The sequence below is a fragment of the Neoarius graeffei genome, chromosome 5 (genome assembly GCF_027579695.1).
Source record: "Neoarius graeffei isolate fNeoGra1 chromosome 5, fNeoGra1.pri, whole genome shotgun sequence".
NCBI lineage: Eukaryota > Metazoa > Chordata > Actinopteri > Siluriformes > Ariidae > Neoarius > Neoarius graeffei.
In genome coordinates this window covers 15240032-15260073 of record NC_083573.1, presented here as the reverse complement: position 1 = coordinate 15260073, position 20042 = coordinate 15240032, and the positions used below count along the sequence as shown (strand labels likewise).

Genomic DNA, 20042 nt, shown 5'->3' with positions numbered 1-20042 from the left:
GCAAGTATGAAGCTTCACCCTGCTCATACCTGCGGTGTAGATTCTATGCAGTAATATAAATCAGCCTTTATGCTGCTTTCGGTACAATAGCTTGTATGTAAATAAAACTCAGTTGTATTTTACATTTATGTAAGTGTGAAATTGTTTTTGGCTGTTGGAGCCTGTGTGAAGCTGATTATACAGATGTACAACCCCAATTCCAAAAAAGTTGGGACAAAGTACAAATTGTAAATAAAAACGGAATGCAATGATGTGGAAGTTTCAAAATTCCATATTTTATTCAGAATAGAACATAGATGACATATCAAATGTTTAAACTGAGAAAATGTATCATTTAAAGAGAAATTAGGTGATTTAAATTTCATGACAACACATCTCAAAAAAGTTGGGACAAGGCCATGTTTACCACTGTGAGACATCCCCTTTTCTCTTTACAACAGTCTGTAAACGTCTGGGGACTGAGGAGACAAGTTGCTCAAGTTTAGGGATAGGAATGTTAACCCATTCTTGTCTAATGTAGGGTTCTAGTTGCTCAACTATCTTAGGTCTTTTTTGTCGTATCTTCCATTTTATGATGCGCCAAATGTTTTCTATGGGTGAAAGATCTGGACTGCAGGCTGGCCAGTTCAGTACCCGGACCCTTCTTCTACGCAGTCATGACGCTGTAATTGATGCAGTATGTGGTTTGGCATTGTCATGTTGGAAAATGCAAGGTCTTCCCTGAAAGAGATGTCATCTGGATGGGAGCATATGTTGCTCTAGAACTTTGATATACCTTTCAGCATTGATGGTGTCTTTTTAGATGTGTAAGCTGCCCATGCCACATGCACTAATGCAACCCCATACCATCAGAGATGCAGGCTTCTGAACTGAGCACTGATAACAACTTGGGTCGTCTTTCTCCTCTTTAGTCCGAATGACATGGTGTCCCTGATTTCCATAAAGAACTTCAAATTTTGATTCGTCTGACCACAGAACAGTTTTCCACTTTGCCACAGTCCATTTTAAATGAGCCTTGGCCCAGAGAAGACGTCTGCACTTCTGGATCATGTTTAGATATGGCTTCTTCTTTGAACTATAGAGTTTTAGCTGGCAACGGCGGATGGCACGGTGAATTGTGTTCACAGATAATGTTCTCTGGAAATATTCCTGAGCCCATTTTTTGATTTCCAATACAGAAGCATGCCTGTATGTGATGCAGTGCCGTCTAAGGGCCCGAAGATCACAGGCACCCAGTATGGTTTTCCGGCCTTGACCCTTACGCACAGAGATTCTTCCAGATTCTCTGAATCTTTTGATGATATTATGCACTGTAGATGATATGTTCAAACTCTTTGCAATTTTGCACTGTCGAACTCCTTTCTGATATTGCTCCACTATTTGTCGGCGCAGAATTAGGGGGATTGGTGATCCTCTTTCCGTCTTTACTTCTGAGAGCCGCTGCCACTCCAAGATGCTCTTTTTATACCCAGTCATGTTAATGACCTATTGCCAATTGACCTAATGAGTTGCAATTTGGTCCTCCAGCTGTTCCTTTTTTGTACCTTTAACTTTTCCAGCCTCTTATTGCCCCTGTCCCAACTTTTTTGAGATGTGTTGCTGTCATGAAATTTCAAATGAGCCAATATTTGGCATGAAATTTCAAAATGTCTCACTTTCAACATTTGATATGTTGTCTATGTTCTATTGTGAATACAATATCAGTTTGAGATTTGTAAATTATTGCATTTCGTTTTTATTTACAATTTGTACTTTGTCCCAACTTTTTTGGAATTGGGGTTGTGTAAGCTCAAGGCCATGGGGCTTTAATTCTTCCACATTTTCTGTTTTAATTTCAAACTAAGGCAGCATATTATCAATTAATCATGTACCATCAGTGTTGTAGTCAAGACGACTTAAATCAACACCAAATCATGACCAAGAGCAGAGTGCAGCAAGACAGTCAAGACCAGTGCAAGTCCCACACTGCATGACACACTTGGAATAAAATGTGGAACTTGCAGACCATAGGCACTTCTCAAATTTTATTTCAGAAGATTTGGCTGGCATATCCTCTTGCTCCCAGACAGCCACATCATCTCCTGTCTCCCACATTCATTTTCTTGGAGTGTGTGTGAAGGGGGGTGGGGAGGGGTGACCACCATTATCAGTAACAAAAATTTCAAATTAGCAATGAGTCACTTTACTGGTTGCATTCTGAGCAGGAAGTTTTGCACAGTAATGGTGTTAACAGATAAATTAGACAATGCATGGGCTATTTAGTGATATCCTGCAGTTGGGGTCTTGAACATTCTTGAAATAAAATCCCAAGTCCTCCATGTCTGAGACCAAGAAATTTAAAGTGTTTTTGAGACCAAGACTGAGCTCAAGTAGTACAGTATAAAACTACATTATAGGGTTCTTTGTTTGTGACCACTCAGTGCACAAGGCTGGTCTTTTATTATGTCTATATTCATCATTGACCTTCTGTAAGTTTATGCTTTTAATACCTTTTTGTTCTCTGCATAGCTGTATATATAATCACAGACATTGGTTTTGATTGTATATTTTGCATTATTGGCATTCAAAATAAATTGCATGCACTTCTATCCACCTGTATTTCTGTTTGTGACTCTAGAATATAATATAGGTGGAACTATGGTCTGTTTGGCCATTATGGGGCTATCAGCAAAACTGGTTTCATAGTCTGTTGAATGTACTGCAGTGCCAAAACACAACGCAGGAAAGGCATACAGCATTCAATTTGGCCAATTATATGCCAACCATATTCTATACGGCAGTTGGAATATGTAAATATGCATCCTTCAGAGCAATGGTTGGAGAGCTGTGGTCAGAACTCTCTATGGTTAGAGCTGCCTGTTGTTTGTTCACCAATCCCATCAATCTGGTTTTTGTAGCACAGAGAACAGCAGTAATTTTAATGAGACATTTAAGTCTCTCATATCCAAAATGATGTGAATTAGAACATTTAAAAATAAGAGACTTTCCATGTACTATTTCTATTGCCTATTTTTCACTTATGTGGAATGGACGGGCAATTTAGTGATATCCTGTTGACACGAAACAGCCCCTGTGTTCTGTGCTGCTGTGGTCCCCCTACCATATTCCATCTTTGAAACCAAACTCTGTGGGAATGTTGTGCTGGCATATATGAGTGCCGACGGGCAATCTGTTGCATCATGTCTCTTTTTTTTTTTTTGTTCTCGTCTCAGACAAGAGATGCAATCTTTTAATGCTTCCTGGTCCTCTGCATCAAATACCTGTCAATGTTGCAACAGTAGCTTGTGCAGTGTTGTTTTTACTTGGCTCCACCATGATAACTTTGTCATGTGTGAAACTGACATTGGCAAACCTTTACGAAACAATTGCAGCCAACCAAATTCTTATGCAACCTTAATGGCCAGTAGCAAATGTGGTACGGTATAAACATCGTCAGTGTGTTAGTTTACAAACCAATATATTAGCTCTTCTATATTCAATCTGTTTGCATCACAGCTTTATGCACAAACCATCAGCAAGTACTACTAGGTAAGTTGTCAGCATCTCTCCTGGAGGCAATGATCTCAAGCTTAGGGTTTCTGCCTCTGTCATATCTCAGCTTCAATGCTCTTAAACATACATTTGTGGTGTGTGTGGGTTGTTTTTTTTTTGTCCTCAGAAAAAAGTACCACCGTTATGGAGCTCAAATCCATGAAGGTCTAAGTCACAAGAATTTGTCAGTGCCTGACCTACCCTCAGGCACAGACATACCATAGTGGTCATCGATCCCCAGGTATATAACCTGAGATGTAAACATCTGCTTTCCAGTTTCCAAAGAGTGCACATGGCACTTGTTTGAACATGTCTCAAATAACACACCGTGTATCATCTTCATTTTCTTCCTATCTCTCCTGGTCAAGGGTGACTGATTGATATAGCACATTTGCAAAAGGGACATAATACTGCAACATAAATGTATTTGGATATCGTCTCTGGTAAATTTATGAAGAGGATTGCTCAACAATGGCTCATACCCATAAGTAACTTAATAATTGCTGTGTTATAAAATGTACTATATAAATTATAGCTCTGCTGTCTTCAAGAATCCTAAATCCTATTTACCGGCTTGTGCTACACCCACAAACATTCATTGTGATATACTAGTATCATGTAATATTTATGAAATAATTTCAGGTTTCCTTATCACTGTATATCATTATACACAAGTGCATATAGCAGAAAAATCATATGGCACATCTGTGAGATCAGAACAGATTGGGTCAGGATGGGTTTTTTTTTGTTTCAACACAAGTTGTTTGCACTGGAGGAGTATAACAAAACAACAAAAATATCTCATCTCATCTCATTATCTCTAGCCGCTTTATCCTTCTACAGGGTCGCAGGCAAGCTGGAGCCTATCCCAGCTGACTACGGGCGAAAGGCGGGGTACACCCTGGACAAGTCGCCAGGTCATCACAGGGCTGACACATAGACACAGACAACCATTCACACTCACATTCACACCTACGGTCAATTTAGAGTCACCAGTTAACCTAACCTGCATGTCTTTGGACTGTGGGGGAAACCGGAGCACCCGGAGGAAACCCACGCGGACACGGGGAGAACATGCAAACTCCACACAGAAAGGCCCTCGCCGGCCCCGGGGCTCGAACCCAGGACCTTCTTGCTGTGAGGCGACAGCGCTAACCACTACACCACCGTGCCGCCCCAACAAAAATATGTTAACCCTAAATTTAAAGTTACACAGAAGCATGAATTATACATTAATACCAGCTATGTGGCAAAATGAGCAACACACATTGCTGCGTTTACATAACACCCAGACGTCTGTCTCTCATCCCTTTCACAGAGAAGGAAAATAATACAGTTTGGAAATATTGGGGTTGGGGTGATGGAGACTGACCAAAGCACTAAAAACAAAGGCAGAGACATGATTTATTAATAATTAACTGAGGAATTCTCTATGGCCACCTAAAACACAATCACATGGTAACCCCCAACATACTGTACTACTGCTGCCACATACAGATGTGCTCCAGGATTAATACGGTTAGCGAAAAATAAGACTAGCAGTGAAAAAATCACATTAACTGAAATAAAAATTACAGTTTTCGGGGAAAAAAACTGCATGTCATTTGACTGTGGGGGGAAAACCAGAACACCCAAAGGAAACCCACACAGACACAGGGAGAACATGCAAACTCCACACAGAAAGGCCTCTCTTCAGCCATGAGGTTCAAACCCAGAACCTTCTTGCTATGAGGTGAAAGTACTAACCACTGCACCACTGTGCTGCCCAGAGGAAGACAATACACTTATTTAAAACAGCATTTGAGATGCTGTGGTTGCTGCTTCAGCAAAAGTTGATCATGAACAGATCAAGAAACTTACAGACTCCATGGATGGAAGGCTCATGGCAGTTACTGAAAAGAAGGGTGGCTATATTGGTCAGTGAATATTTTTGAAAGGCCAAAAATATCATGTAATTGTCATTTTGTGTTGCTTATTACACTTACTCTAAAGATGGAGAATAAACAAGTGATTTTTGTGAAAAATGGAGGAGCTGCAAAGATCCACAGTAGAGATGGGAGTATCTGTCCATGGGACCACTTTAAGCTGTACATTCCAGAGTGTGGCTTAATGGAAGAGTGGCCAGAAAAAAAAAAGTAATTGCTTAAAGAAAGCACATTTGGAGTTTGCCCAACAGCATGTGGCAGACTCCCCAAACACATGGAAGATGATTCTCTGGTCAAATGGGACTAAAATTGATCTTTTTGCCCATCATGAGAAATACCATGTGAGGTGCAAACCCAACGTCCTGAGAGCACCATTCCTACAGTGAAGCATGGTGGTGGCAGCATCATACTGCGGGGACAGGAAAGCTGGTCAGAACAGAAGGAAAGATGGATGATACTAAATACAGGGCAATTCTGGAGGAAAACCTGTTTGAGTCAGCCAGAGGTTTGAGACTGGGATGAAGGTTCACATTCTAGCAGGACAGTGACCCTAACCATACTGCTAAAGCTACACTGGAGTGGTTTAAAGGGAAACATTTAAATGTCTTGGAATGGCCTAATCAAAGCCCAGACTTCAATCCAATTGAGAATCTGTGGCATAACTTGAAGATTGCTGTACACCAAAGCAACCCATCTAACTTGAAGACGTTGGAGCAGTTTTGCCTTGAAGAATGGGGAAAATATCCCAGTGACCTAGATGTGCTAAGCTAATAGAGACATACCCCAAGAGACTTGCAGTTGTAATTGCAGCAAAAGGTGACTCTACAAAGTATTGACTTTGGGGGGGGGGGGGGGGGGGGGGGGTGAATATGCACACTCCAGATTTCTGTTTTTTTAATCTTATTGTGTCACAATAAAAAAAAAAAAAATTGAACCTTTTAAAGTGGTAGGCATGTTGTAAATCAAATGGTGCTAACCTCCCAAAAATCCATTTTAATTCCAGCTTGTAATATGGCAAGACAAACAACAAGGGGAATGAATACTTTTGCAAGTCACTGTATATATTCCCTTGAGAAAGAGAACTCACTTTTCCTTTGTTAAACATTAAGGTTTGAGGTTCAATAACATTTTTGGATTGACTTAGAGCATTGCATTTGTTCAACAATAAAATTAATCCTGAGTAAAACACTGCCTAATAATTGTGCATGCAGATTAATAATAATAATAATAATAATAATAATAATAATAAATCTAAACAGTCCTTACACTTAAATTCCCTGAGAAAGAAAAAGGCTTAGTGTCTTCTGAACACACCTTTTGCTATACATACTTACTGGAAATAGAATGTTGGCAAGACGATATATCTTTTGTAAATTATGTCAAATTTCTTCAGAATCAAGAAGGCATTGAAGATTAGCATTGTAAAGTTGAAATCATCCCACTAGTACACCAATCAATAGACATGGATTTGAGAGATCATGTTGGTGGCAGTTTACTATGGGACAGTTTGCAGGTGAATGACATGGGCATTAAATGGATGTTCATTTATCAGAAACAGTTGTGCATTAGCCAGTGTTTAAATGTGCACTTTAATTCTGGACTATCTAGTGATAGTGGTTGAGTTAAAGTTCTATATCTAAGGAAACTCATCTCATCTCATCTCATTATCTCTAGCCGCTTTATCCTTCTACAGGGTCGCAGGCAAGCTGGAGCCTATCCCAGCTGACTACGGGCGAAAGGCGGGGTACACCCTGGACAAGTCGCCAGGTCATCACAGGGCTGACACATAGACACAGACAACCATTCACACTCACATTCACACCTACGGTCAATTTAGAGTCACCAGTTAACCTAACCTGCATGTCTTTGGACTGTGGGGGAAACCGGAGCACCCAGAGGAAACCCACGCGGACACGGGGAGAACATGCAAACTCCACACAGAAAGGCCCTCGCCGGCCCCGGGGCTCGAACCCAGGACCTTCTTGCTGCGAGGCGACAGCGCTAACCACTACACCACCGTGCCGCCCCCTAAGGAAACTCAATGCTGAAAATGAGTGGGGATTGCGAGAATCCAAGTGGGGACATATTTTTATGAGGATTATAAGAAATACAAAAGGCCTTGAGTGGGAACACAAATATCCTGCAAAAAAAAAATGCCCTGTTTTTCCGGTGAGTATCATCTGAAGCCTCAGTAACACAGGGCAGACATGTGTATGGCCTCATTATCTAAAAATATACCTAAAAATTAAATTAATTAAATGAAAGGGGCTTTACCATAAAATAATTAGACTTCAAATACAGCAGGCTAGAACAACAACTTCTTGGATGTCTGAATCCCAACAGTAGACCATATCTGTGTATTGGGAAAAATTTACTAGATTTGTCCTCAGAAATTATATGCCGCACCAAATCTTCATCTGGCTTTTGCCATTTCTGTTTTGTCTAGATCACATCACTACTATTTTAAATGAATCATCACAGGTCCTCTTTTATATGAGGGGCTGTATGATAATAAAGCAAATATGTTATAAGCATTTCCATGTGAGATGAGATTGAGCTGAATTAAAATCTTACAATATTATTTGCACCCAGTGGTATTTAATAATATCATATCATATACAACCCCAACTCAGAAAAAGTTGGGATAGTATGTTGAAAATGAAATTAAAACCGAAAACAATTTATAAATAGGCTTTGACCTGCACTGCACTCAAAACAATACAATAACACAGTATTTGATGTTTATCTCATGAATTTTATTTTTTCAAATGTATTTCAATTTTGATTCTTGCAACACATTTCAAAAAACTTGAGACAGTAAAAGCACTTACCACTTTATAATGTTGCCATTCCTTCTCACAACACTTAAAAGATGTTTAGGGACTGAAGATATGAAGTGATGAACTGTTATTTTGTCCCATTCTTTCTGCAAACAGGTCTTAAGGGGTACAAAAGTACGGGATCATTGACGACATATTTTTTTCAAAATACCTCAGACATTCTCCATTGGGGACAGAGGGGACAGGTACCCTCTTCTTCCACAGCCACGCCTTTGTAATGTGTGCAGAATTTGGTTTTGCATTGTCTTGATGAAATATCCCTGGAAAAGATATCGTCTTGACGGCAGCATATGTTGCTCCAAAATCTCGGTGTATTTTTCTGAATTAATGCTGCCATCATAGAAGTGTAAGTTACCTTTACCAAGGGCACTGACACAACCCCATATCATTACCTATTTTAGACTTGCTGTTGGTAACAGTCTGGATGGTCCTTTTTTGTCTTTGGTCTGACAGAGTGTGCATTTCTTCCAAAAAAAAAAAAGACCTGGAATACTGATTCATCTGACCACAATACAGGTTTCCACGATCTGAGGGATCGGAGATCAAGGGTGTTCAGTTCAGTATGCACCAAAATTCCTCCAAATTCCATGAACCGTTTTTAATATTGTGCACCGTAGAGAGTGAAATATCCAAATCCCTTCATATCCCTTTGAGGAACATTATTTTTAAACATTTAAATAATTTTCTCATGCATTTGTTGACAAACTAGAGATCCTCGGCCACCTTTGCTCCTCAAAGATTAGGCCTTTTTCTGGATACTGATTTTGTACCAAATCGTGATTACATTTACCTGCTGACATCACCTACTTCAAATCACATCGTTATTTAATTGTTTTACCTCATTACTTGCCCTAAATTTCCCCTGTCCCAACTTTTTGGAATGTATAGCAGGCCTGAAATGCAGAAATTGATGTAACAAATGAAATAAAGTTCACCAGACAAAACATGAAATATCTTGTGTTCATACTGTCAGCAATGGAATACAAGTCAAAGTACATTTTAGAAATAACTGCTTTCTTTTTTCATTTGCGTTTTCCATACCTTCCCAACTTTTGCTGATTTGGGGTTGTACCACTCTGTTCTCATTTTATAACATTTTCTCAGAACAGTTTGATGACTAGTTTTATAGATAGTTGCTTGACAACAAGTAATGTAGAATGCTGAATAGCAGACTTAGTCATATAATTTATTATTTTCTTCTGAAGGTTTAGATATTTGTCCATGGAAGCTTTCATAACAAGCACAAACATCCTCAAAATTGCCTTCAACCAGTATCAGCTAGTTGTATAACTAAAATGCAACTCCTGGAAGGCTGCTCTTCAACATAACACTTTCAATTTGGACTCAAATTCTAATCGTCATCCCAAACTAAAAACCACATCACATGCATGTCATCCATTCATCAGATAACAATCAGCAGACTTGAAACTGACTCACATGTCTTCAATCACACATGCACACATGCTTCAAATAGACAGACTCTCAGCATTCTGTACAAAGTTTCACTCATAGTTTGTCTATCATTGAATGCATTGTGCACAATATTCCTGGTTTTTTGTTTGTTTGTTTGTTTGTTTGTTTGTTTGTTTGTTTGTTTGTTTTTACTCTGATTTGTTGCTTAACTTCAATGTATGTTTTGACCCTGTTTATTCATGTTTGCTTTTCACCTGACCTCTTGCATATTTGTTGAAAGTGAGTTGAATTTGCCCTTTTGTTTTGTGTGCCATTTTCTAAATAAATCCTGCAATTGAATCCAAATCTCACTGTTGTGACAGAAATTTTTGCCAAACGTGGATCCAACAGGATTAAAAGAGTTTTCAGCATGCATTGACAATCCAAAGTAAAGTGGTAGAGAAGCAACAACAGCAGTTAGCAAACATTCTTGTTATCTCAACTGTTCTTCCAGATGCACCAGCTTGCTTCTACAGCACAAGTCGCTCCACATTCCATACCACTGCTCATTACAAGACCAATTATTTTGAAACCTTTTTGTTTCTCAGGTACCTGCTCTGTCACTCCAGCACTACTTGACACAGGGGCCACAGTCAACTTCATGGACCCAACCCTGTCAGAACTCCAGAAAGAGCTAATACTGTTTGTTTCCTTTCCCTATGAAAGGTCTGGATGGTCATCTAATAGGAGGAGGAAACAACACACACGTTTTCTTCACCTTTTATGTGGAAAACAAAATCCTAAGATGGTCACCCTACTGTCACCAATCATGCCTGAAATTACCCAGCACATTCAATGCCAACACCTCCATAGAAAGTCCAAAACCTGAACCCATAATAGAAATACCGCCTTGCTATGCCCAGTTCAATGAAGTTTTCAGTCCAAAGGTCAAGGCATGTGACCTGCCACCCCTTTGATCAGGGAAGGACTCAGGGAGGAGTGTTTTATAGATCAAACTAAGATCAGGGCAGTCCTGGACTGGTCCATCCCAAAGATAATAAAAGAGCTCAAAAATTTCTGGCTTTGCAAATTTTTTCATAGATGATTCTTTCAAAGGTTCAGTACAGTGGCAGCACCACTCATGTCCTTGCCAAATGAAGGCCAGCACAAACTAACATGGAATGGTCAAGCAGAAAAGTCTTCTTTTCACAAAAACTTTCTCCCACTGAATGTAATGATGATATAGGTAACCGAGAACTCTTGACAGAGAATTGGTATTGGAAGAATGACAGCACTAGCTGGAGGAAGGAAAACACCCCTTTTTTATCTTCAAAGATTGCAAAAACCTACAATACCTGAAAACAGCTAAGAGGCTAGCCCCTAGACAAGCCAGGTGGGCATTTTTTTTGCTTGTTTTTGTTTTTTTCCTTCCCAGTTCCACTTAATCTTTACTTATCCTCCAGGCTCCAAAAATACCAAAGCAGATGCCATCTCTTGAGTTTATCCCTCACTCCCCAGTACAGATCATGCAGAACCAATCCTCCATGAATTCATTGGGGTTGTTACATGAGACATTAACCAGAAAATGACCTAAGCTAATAAGAACATGCGCTCCTAGTCTGTCCAGCTTCCAAGATCTTGTGCCACCTCAATTTTGAGAGACCACAACACCCCTGGTCCCACATTGCTGTAGACTTTCACAGACCTTCCACCCTCCCAACAGCACACAGCCATTCTAGTTGTCATAGACTGTTTTTCAAAATCCCTGTGCCTCATACCCTTTCCGCCATTACCCTCAGCCTTTCAAACAGCAGAGCTCATTTCCATCCAGTGTTTTAATACTTCAGTTTCCAGAAAATATTGTGTCAGATCATGGACCAACTCACATCATAAGTGTGGAAGACCTTTATGGAAAAGTTGGGAACCACAGTGAGCTTAACCTCAGTGTTACACACCCCACAAACTAATGGTTAATTGAAAAGAACAAATCAAGAGATTAGAAAATTCATGAGAACCTTTTGTGCAAATAACAAGGAGGGCTAATCTTGATATCTCCCCTGTGCCAAATATGCCCAAAACTTTGTTCAGCATCTGCGCAGATAATTTTTTTTTTTTTTTTACATTTTGGAATGAATTCATTCCATTATTCATAACCACTTATCTTGTGCAGGGTCACAGGCAAGCTGGAGCCTATCCCAGCTGACTATGGGTGAGAGGCAGGGTACACCCTGAACAAGTCACCAGATCATCACAGGGCTGACATATTGAGATAAACAACAATCCACACTCACGGTCAATTTACTGCCAACAAATTAACCTAACCTGCATGTCTTTCGACTGTGGGGGAAACCCGGAGCATCCGGAGGAAACCCGTGCAGACAACAGGCAAATTCCACACAGAAAGGCCTCGGTCAGCCACTGGGCTCAAACCCAGAATCTTCTTGCTGTGAGGTGACAGTGCTAACCACTGTGCCACCTTGAATTCATTCCAATCAGTAATTCTGAATGTACTGTTTACATGAAAGTGATCAGATAGATGTGCATGTTTATATGTCTCAATCATATAATCAGAATAGAATTTCTGACATGCACACAATCCCATATAGCTGGCTTACACTGCTCTGGAGAGGAATGTAGTGATTATTTTATCATGTTTCTTTTATCTACTTTATTAACAACTAGAAAGAAAAATTCTCCTCATAGAAATGCTGAACATGGTGGCACGGTGGTGTAGTGGTTAGCGCTGTCACCTCACAGCAAGAAGGTCCGGGTTCGAGCCCCGTGGCTGGCGAGGGCCTTTCTGTGCAGGGTATGCATGTTCTCCCCATGTCCGCGTGGGTTTCCCCCCGGGTGCTCCGGTTTCCCCCACAGTCCAAAGACATGCAGGTTAGGTTAACTGGTGACTCTAAATTGACCGTAGGTGTGAATGTGAGTGTGAATGGTTGTCTATGTGTCAGCCCTGTGATGACCTGGCGACTTGTCCAGGGTGTACCCCGCCTTTCGCCCATAGTCAAGTCAAGTTTATTTGTATACCGCTTTTAACAATAAACATTGTCGCAAAGCAGCTTTACAGAATTTGAACGACTTAAAACATGAGCTAATTTATCCCTAATCTATCCCCAATGAGTAAGCCTGTGGCGACGGTGGCAAGGAAAAACTCCCTCAGACGACATGAGGAAGAAACCTCAAGAGGAACCAGACTCAAAAGGGAACCCATCCTCATTTGGGCAATAACAGACAGCCTGACTATAATATTAACAGTTTTAACATGAGGACAGTTTCGTTGATGTTATAACTCTTCATTGATGGAAACTTGAGTGCAAAACTGTTCATGATAACTGCAGTCCTAAAGTTAGCAAGACAACTGTAGTCCTCAGCCATAAAAGCATTACTGTAAGAGTCCAGAGCATCCTCCAGGTATAACCCTCAACTGTCCTCATGGGGCCGTCCTTCACAGGAGCGGTGCGATAAAACTCCGACCAGGCCCATAGTCAGCTGGGATCGGCTCCAGCTTGCCTGCGACCCTGTAGAACAGGATAAAGCAGCTAGAGATAATGAGAATGAGATGAGAAATGCTGAACATGAGAAGGTGAGCACAGGAAATGCCATCCTGTACAGAGCTATATCTTTGCTGTCTATTCCATATTACTAGAACATTTATATTGGCACAATAGTTTTTTTTCTCAAGAGTAATTCCATTTTACTTTTTTAACTGAACATGAGTCAACGTAAACATTTGACTTGCAACAACAGACAGTGGAGATCTTGGCATAATCGTCCAATACTTCCAGAAGCAGCATGTGACATTGTACATGCTGTTACCGCAAGACTAGAAACAAACAAACAAAAAACTCACTGCATAAGGCATACTTAACGTGCACAGGTTACAGGTGCAGAAGGCAATCCATTTGAGCAATTACATGGCTAATACAACCCCATTTCCAGAAAAGTTGGGATATTTTCCAAAATGCAATAAAAGCAAAAGTATGTGATTTGTTAATTTGTATGAACCTTTATTTAACTGAAAAAGTAAAAAGAAAATATTTTCAATAGTTTTACTGACTGACTTAATTGTATTTTATAAATATAAATAGTTAGAATTTGATGCCTGCAACATCACTCAAAAAAAAAGTTGGGACAGAAGCAAAATAAGACTGAAAAATTCATAGGATATTCAAGTAACACCATTTTGGAAGATTCCACAATAAGCAGGTTAATTGCTATCATGATTGGGGATAAAAGGAGCATGCACCAAAGGCTCAGTCTTTGCAAGCAAAGATTGGTTGTGTCTCACTCCTTTGTGCCAAAATTTGTGAGAAAATTGTTAGTCAGTTTAAAAAGAACATTTCTCAATGCAAGATTTTAGGTCTTTCAAACTCTACAGTACATGATATTGTGAAAAGATTCAGGGAATTCGGAGACATCTGTGTGTAAAGGGTAAGGTTGGAAACCACTGTTGAATGTGTATGGCCTTCAAGCCCTCAGGTGGCACTGTCTGAGAAACCATCATGCTAGTGTGACCGATAATATGGGCTTGGGAGTACTCCGGAAAACTGTTGTCACTTAACAGTCCACTGCTGCATCCAGAAATGCAACCTGAAACTGTATTATGCAAGAAGGAAGCCATTCATCAATTTTATGCAGAAACAACGGCAATTTTTCTGGGCCTGAACTCATCTCAGATGGACTAATAAGACAGTGTAAATGTGTGCTGTGGCCAGATGAGTCCACATTTCAGCTTTTTTTTTTTTTTTGGGGGGGGGGACCAGACATTGAGTTCTCAGTGCCAAAGGTCAACATGACTATCCAGTCTGTTATCAGGGAAAGGTGCAAAAGCCAGCATCTGTGAAGGTATGGGGGGGCATCAGTGCCCACAGCATGGGTGAGTTGCATGTGTGTGAACGTACCATTGATATATTGGGGCATATATTGGGATTTTAGAGAGTCCTATTCATCAAAGCAATATCTCTTCCTGGGAAGTCCATACGTTTTTGAGCAGGACAATGCCAGGACTCATTCTGCATGGGCTACAACAGCGTGGCTTTGTAGACAGAGTGCATGTGCTTGACTGGCCTGCTGCCAATCCAGATCTGTCTCTTATTGAGAATATTTGTGGCATCATGAAGAGGAGAATCAGAGAACGACAACCACGGACTGTTGAGCAGCTGAAGTCTTGTATCAAGCAAGAATGGACAAAAATTCTAATTGTAAAACTGCAACAATTAGTACCTTCAGATTCCATATGATTAAAACACATTGCTAAAGGAAAGGTCATGTAACACAATGGTAATAATGCCTCTGTCCCAACTTTTTTTTTGAGTGTGTTGCAGGCATCAAATTCTAATTTTGTTTATCTTTACAAAATACAATTAAGTTGGTGAGTAAAACTATTGAAAATCTTTTCTTTGCTGTTTTGTCAGTTAAATAAAGGTTCACACATGCAATTAACAAATCACATATTTTTGTTTTTATTGCATTTTGGAATATATCCCAACTTTTCTGAAAATGAGGTTGTATTTTTTATCAAATGGATTATCAGAGGTCTATACCACTGCTTTCAGTCCAGTTAAATTCTCTGATCAAGCTATTTACTTAAACAAATTTCATTCCAATCAAGCTTGAATCCAATTATTAATCGGATTAATTATTAGGATCCATGTAAATGTAGCAATTCTGAACGAGGTTTCAATCCTAGCTTGTCTAGCATCAAATCAAAGCCTTCTGTTCATTGTGCACAAGAGTCATGTTTAATTTTCCCTGGCTTGTTCTTTAACTTCAGTTTAGGGTTTACACTATTTTATTACTGTTTGCTTGATATTTTGCACGTTTGTTGAATACAAGTTGGATTTGCCCATTTTGCTTTGTCTTTCTAATTTAAACCTGCAGTTGAATAGAAATTTCACCATTGTGAGATAAAATGATAATAGTTTTTCTAGAATTCTTGATTTTGTGACAAAATTACAATTTGAGTTAAAGAAAACAGTTTTGCTTGTCCAATGTTGCATCTAATGTAATTCTGATGTTTTAGTTGATGTGATTAAAAAAAAAAAAAAACTGTCTTCATGGTTTTCTTATTATTGTAATCTATGTAAATACTAATGTGTTCAGTAATTACCTTTTAAATTTATATTAATTAATGTCATTATGTTGTCAAAATTGCTGAAAAGTAACAGTTCTTGGTAGTGGACTATATCTGTCCTTGGTTACATAATTATATATTTTCATTTGTACATTGTTTGGCATTATAATATAGACAACTGAAATATTCATGTCTTAACCACTGACAGCATACCATTCTGAAATGTCACATGATGATCTATTACAGTGTGGTTTTGGTTCAAAACAGGAGCTACACTCTAAAGATTAAGTGCCTTAATCATAAGCCGCACATTGGACACCACTGGAACATCTATTTCTGTGGGATTTGCATAACATGGACCATGACAGCATGAGTGCATCAAGCACGGTCATGTGATGTCAGTTTTCCATAAAGAATGCCATAGCCTTGAACAAGCTTCCATTCCATGTATAATGTGCCCTATATAATCATAGCCATTGCTGAGTAATTTTTTTATTAAGCTATAGGGCTTGAAAGCATCCCTTGCTGCATTGCCACCTCAGATAATTGATCATTTCACCTTCAGAAAAGTCTCTATGCCATGGAATACTGCTTAAACAGAGTGAAGTAGTTCCTTTTTGAATTGTCCATATATTTGACTCTGATATATTGGGATAATCCTTATGTTGGGTTTCGAGGTTAAAAGCCTTGTCCAGAATAAATAGAATTAGCATGGTAGTGCAGAGCACAGAAGCTAAAGGGCAAGTTATATTACATTCTAAGGGTATGGTATTAAATAGAGAAGACAACTTTGTAAATAGATGAACTCAATGGTTTTGTGTTCAGTTTAAACAGACCTAACACTTGCATGTTTAGAGAAAATTCAAAAGGTTTATGTGAGCACAGTAAATCACGCATGCAAATAAAATACCATACAAATGAATGTGTCATTAGTGAGAGATTTTTTTGTATAGACCGGAAAGTTTAAGCTATTTCATGTAAATGCAGTACGATTGCATTTCATCTCATCTCATTATCTCTAGCTGCTTTATCCTGTTCTACAGGGTCGCAGGCAAGCTGGAGTCTATCCCAGCTGACTACGGGCGAAAGGCAAGGTACACCCTGGACAAGTCGCCAGGTCATCACAGGGCTGACACATAGACACAGACAACCATTCACACTCACATTCACACCTACGGTCAATTTAGAGTCACCAGTTAACCTAACCTGGATGTCTTTGGACTGTGGGGGAAACCGGAGCACCCGGAGGAAACCCACGCGGACACAGGGAGAACATGCAAACTCCACACAGAAAGACCCTTGTCAGCCACAGGGCTCGAACCCGGACCTTCTTGCTGTGAGGCGACAGCGCTAACCACTACACCGACGATTGCATTTAGTCCTGCAAATATTTATGCCTATCATAACACAGCATAGTGCAGGAACTTCTTCAGGTACAACAAAGTAGTATATAGAAGTGTAGTAAATAGTAATATATCGAAATTTAGACAAGAGTGCTCTGAGAGCACAAAATCCCCCATTGGCAACTATGCCATAACTCTGGTAAAATGTGACTGAATTGAACAAAATTGCAATATGCATATTGCCAACATATAACAAAGAATCCTGTCAAGTTTCATGAAATTCCTCCAAAAACTGTGAGAGGAGTTGATTTCAGAAGGCGAGTACCCTTCCTGGGGCAGACAGACGGACGGATGGACATCGCCATGACATAATCCCACTTCGGGCCTTTCGGCCAGCAGGGGATAATAAAAGTTGTGAGGGAAGTTGATTTCAGAAAGCAAGCACACCTTGATGGAATTGCGAAAGTACAAGTTTGTTAATAATCAGGGGCATAACTCTGGTAAAACTTGCCCAAATTAAATGAAATTTCAATATGTGTATAACTGTCATATAACAATGCATTTTACCAAGTTTGGTGAAATTCTGGGTGGCACGGTGGTGTAGTGGTTAGCGCTGTCACCTCACAGCAAGAAGGTCCTGGGTCCGAGCCCAGCAGCCAACGAGGACCTTTCTGTGTGGAGTTTACATGTTCTCCCCTTGTCTGCGTGGGTTTCCTCCAGGTGTTCCGGTTTCCCCCACAGTCCAAAGACATGCAGGTTAGGCTAATTGGTGGCTCTAAATTGACCGTAGGTGTGAATGTGAGTGTGAATGGTTGTTTGTCTCTATGTGTTAGCCCTGTGATGACCTGGTGACTTGTCCAATGTGTACCCCACCTCTCGCCCATAGTTAGCTGGGATAGGCTTCAGCTTGCCCATGACCCTGTACAGGATAAGTGGCTACAGATAATGGATGAATGGATGGATGGTGAAATTCCTCCACAAATTGTGAGAGGAGTTGATTTCAGAAGAATGTACACTCTCATGAAATTGTCAACGCACAAGTTGTTTAATCAAGGGTCAAAACTCTGGTAAAATTTTCACAAACAAAATTAAATTACAATATGCGTATTACCATCATATAACAAGGCCTTTTGCCAAGCTTCAAGAAATTCATTCAAAAATTGTGAGAGGAGTTGATGTCAGAAGGCAAGCACACCTTCATGAAATTGGGAAAGTACAAGGTTGTTAATCAAGGGCCACAACTCTGGTAAAATGCGACTGAATTGAACAAAATAACAATATGCGAACTACCGACATATAACAATGCCTTTTGCCAAGTTTCATGAAATTCCTTCACAAATTGTGAGAGGAGTTGATTTCAGAAGGAAAACACACTCATGAAATTGTCAAAGTATAAGTTTGTTAATCAAGGGCTGTAACTCTGTTAAAATGTGACCAAATTGAATGAAATTGCAATATGCGTATTAGTGACATATAACAAAGAATCCTGCCAAGTTTCGTGAAATTCCTCCAAAAATTGTGAGAGGAGTTGATTTCAGAAGGTGAGCACCCTTCCTGGGACGGGCAGACAGACGGATGGAAATCGCCACGACAATCCCCCTTTGGGCCTTTCAACCAGCGGGGGATAAAAAATTAAATACAATATTAGTGATTGCTCAACAAGGTCAATCAGGTGGCATAGGGAAACAGAAGACAAAGATGGAGAAAGGCATTCAAGGAGCTGGAAGAGGGCACCATTTCTAGGGAAAACTCCACTTCCCAAACACTAGACAATTATTATGATTAGATACTGTTTATTTCAGTTCCTAACTACAAACAGGTAGTGTAGTTAGAACTAACCTTTTGAAGGCACAGAAACATTGGAACTGGAGGATCATGAGAGGACTGTGCTAAGTGGGGGTGGAGGAAGAGGAGGAACACAATGAATGGATTGCACTCTAAAATCGAACACCAGAGAGTAAAGCTACAGTTTGTCCAAGAAAGCATCAATCTCTGCACATAACTGCACATTGTGGAAAAAAAACGAAGCTGACATGTGGGTCTGTAAGTAAGCTCTAGATATATAGGTTACATCCCCTTTATCAGGCCATCTTAGATTTGTGCAATCCTGAAGTTACAGTAAATAAGTATCTTTATATCTGGACCTGAGCACATGAAAAGTGATGCTGGGCTATAACTAGAAAGCATAAGTTTACAATTGACTCTTAACAATATTTGAGTATGGATGAAGTGTGATGGTAGGAGAAAGAAGAAAAATGACTCAGTGCCCACATGGATGGCCTATTTTTCATACCACTACAAGGCAAATATGCACTGATATGCTGTAATGGAATACCTGGAGAAATACATGGGAGAACATTTGCAGAAGAAAAATGGGGTATTGCAAGAAATGGCTAATAAATTAGAAAATATTGAAATAAAGGTACTAAATACCGTGAAGTGGAGAGAAGCTGGGGTTTCATTTCCAGTATGGCTGTCCATCATCCCATGTTCTTCCCTTACTTTATTTTTCTGCTCTCTCTCATTAATCACAGTCTTCTTCGCTGAATCCTGCTCCCTTCTTGTGCTCTCCCTTCTCTGCTGGTGCTTTTTCTGTCTCTCTCTCTCTCTCGCTCTTCATCACCCTCTTTGCAGACACCTCTCTCTCTCCTTCTTCCTTCCTTTCCTTTATGAATAAAATGGGAGGAGGGAGAGGAAATTTATACTGTAAAAAACGGACAAGCGAGGATTCAAGTGGAGACCAAATCTCTGAATGAGAAGCATGCTTGCCCAATGAGTGATAGAACTGAGACAGGGGGTGTTAATATGAAAGCAGGAAAGAAAAAGGAAAAGGGGGTGGCTCAGGAAGAAATATCTAAGTGGGAGGAAAAAAGGAGGAGTGTATCAGAGAAGGGGACTCACCCTCCCACTTTTGCCTTCATTTTTTTTCCAC

General features: G+C 39.9%; 1 long non-coding RNA gene across 1 annotated transcript in view; it reads right to left on the bottom strand.

Annotated features, from left to right (window-relative positions):
- LOC132885902 (uncharacterized) overlaps positions 1-19839 on the bottom strand; it is a 79161-nt gene extending 59322 nt beyond the window's left edge. The window contains exon 1 of the long non-coding RNA XR_009654639.1: positions 19544-19839. This is a non-coding gene — a long non-coding RNA (uncharacterized LOC132885902). The remainder of the gene's footprint in view (positions 1-19543) is intronic.
- Between the last annotated feature and the right edge of the window lie 203 nt (positions 19840-20042).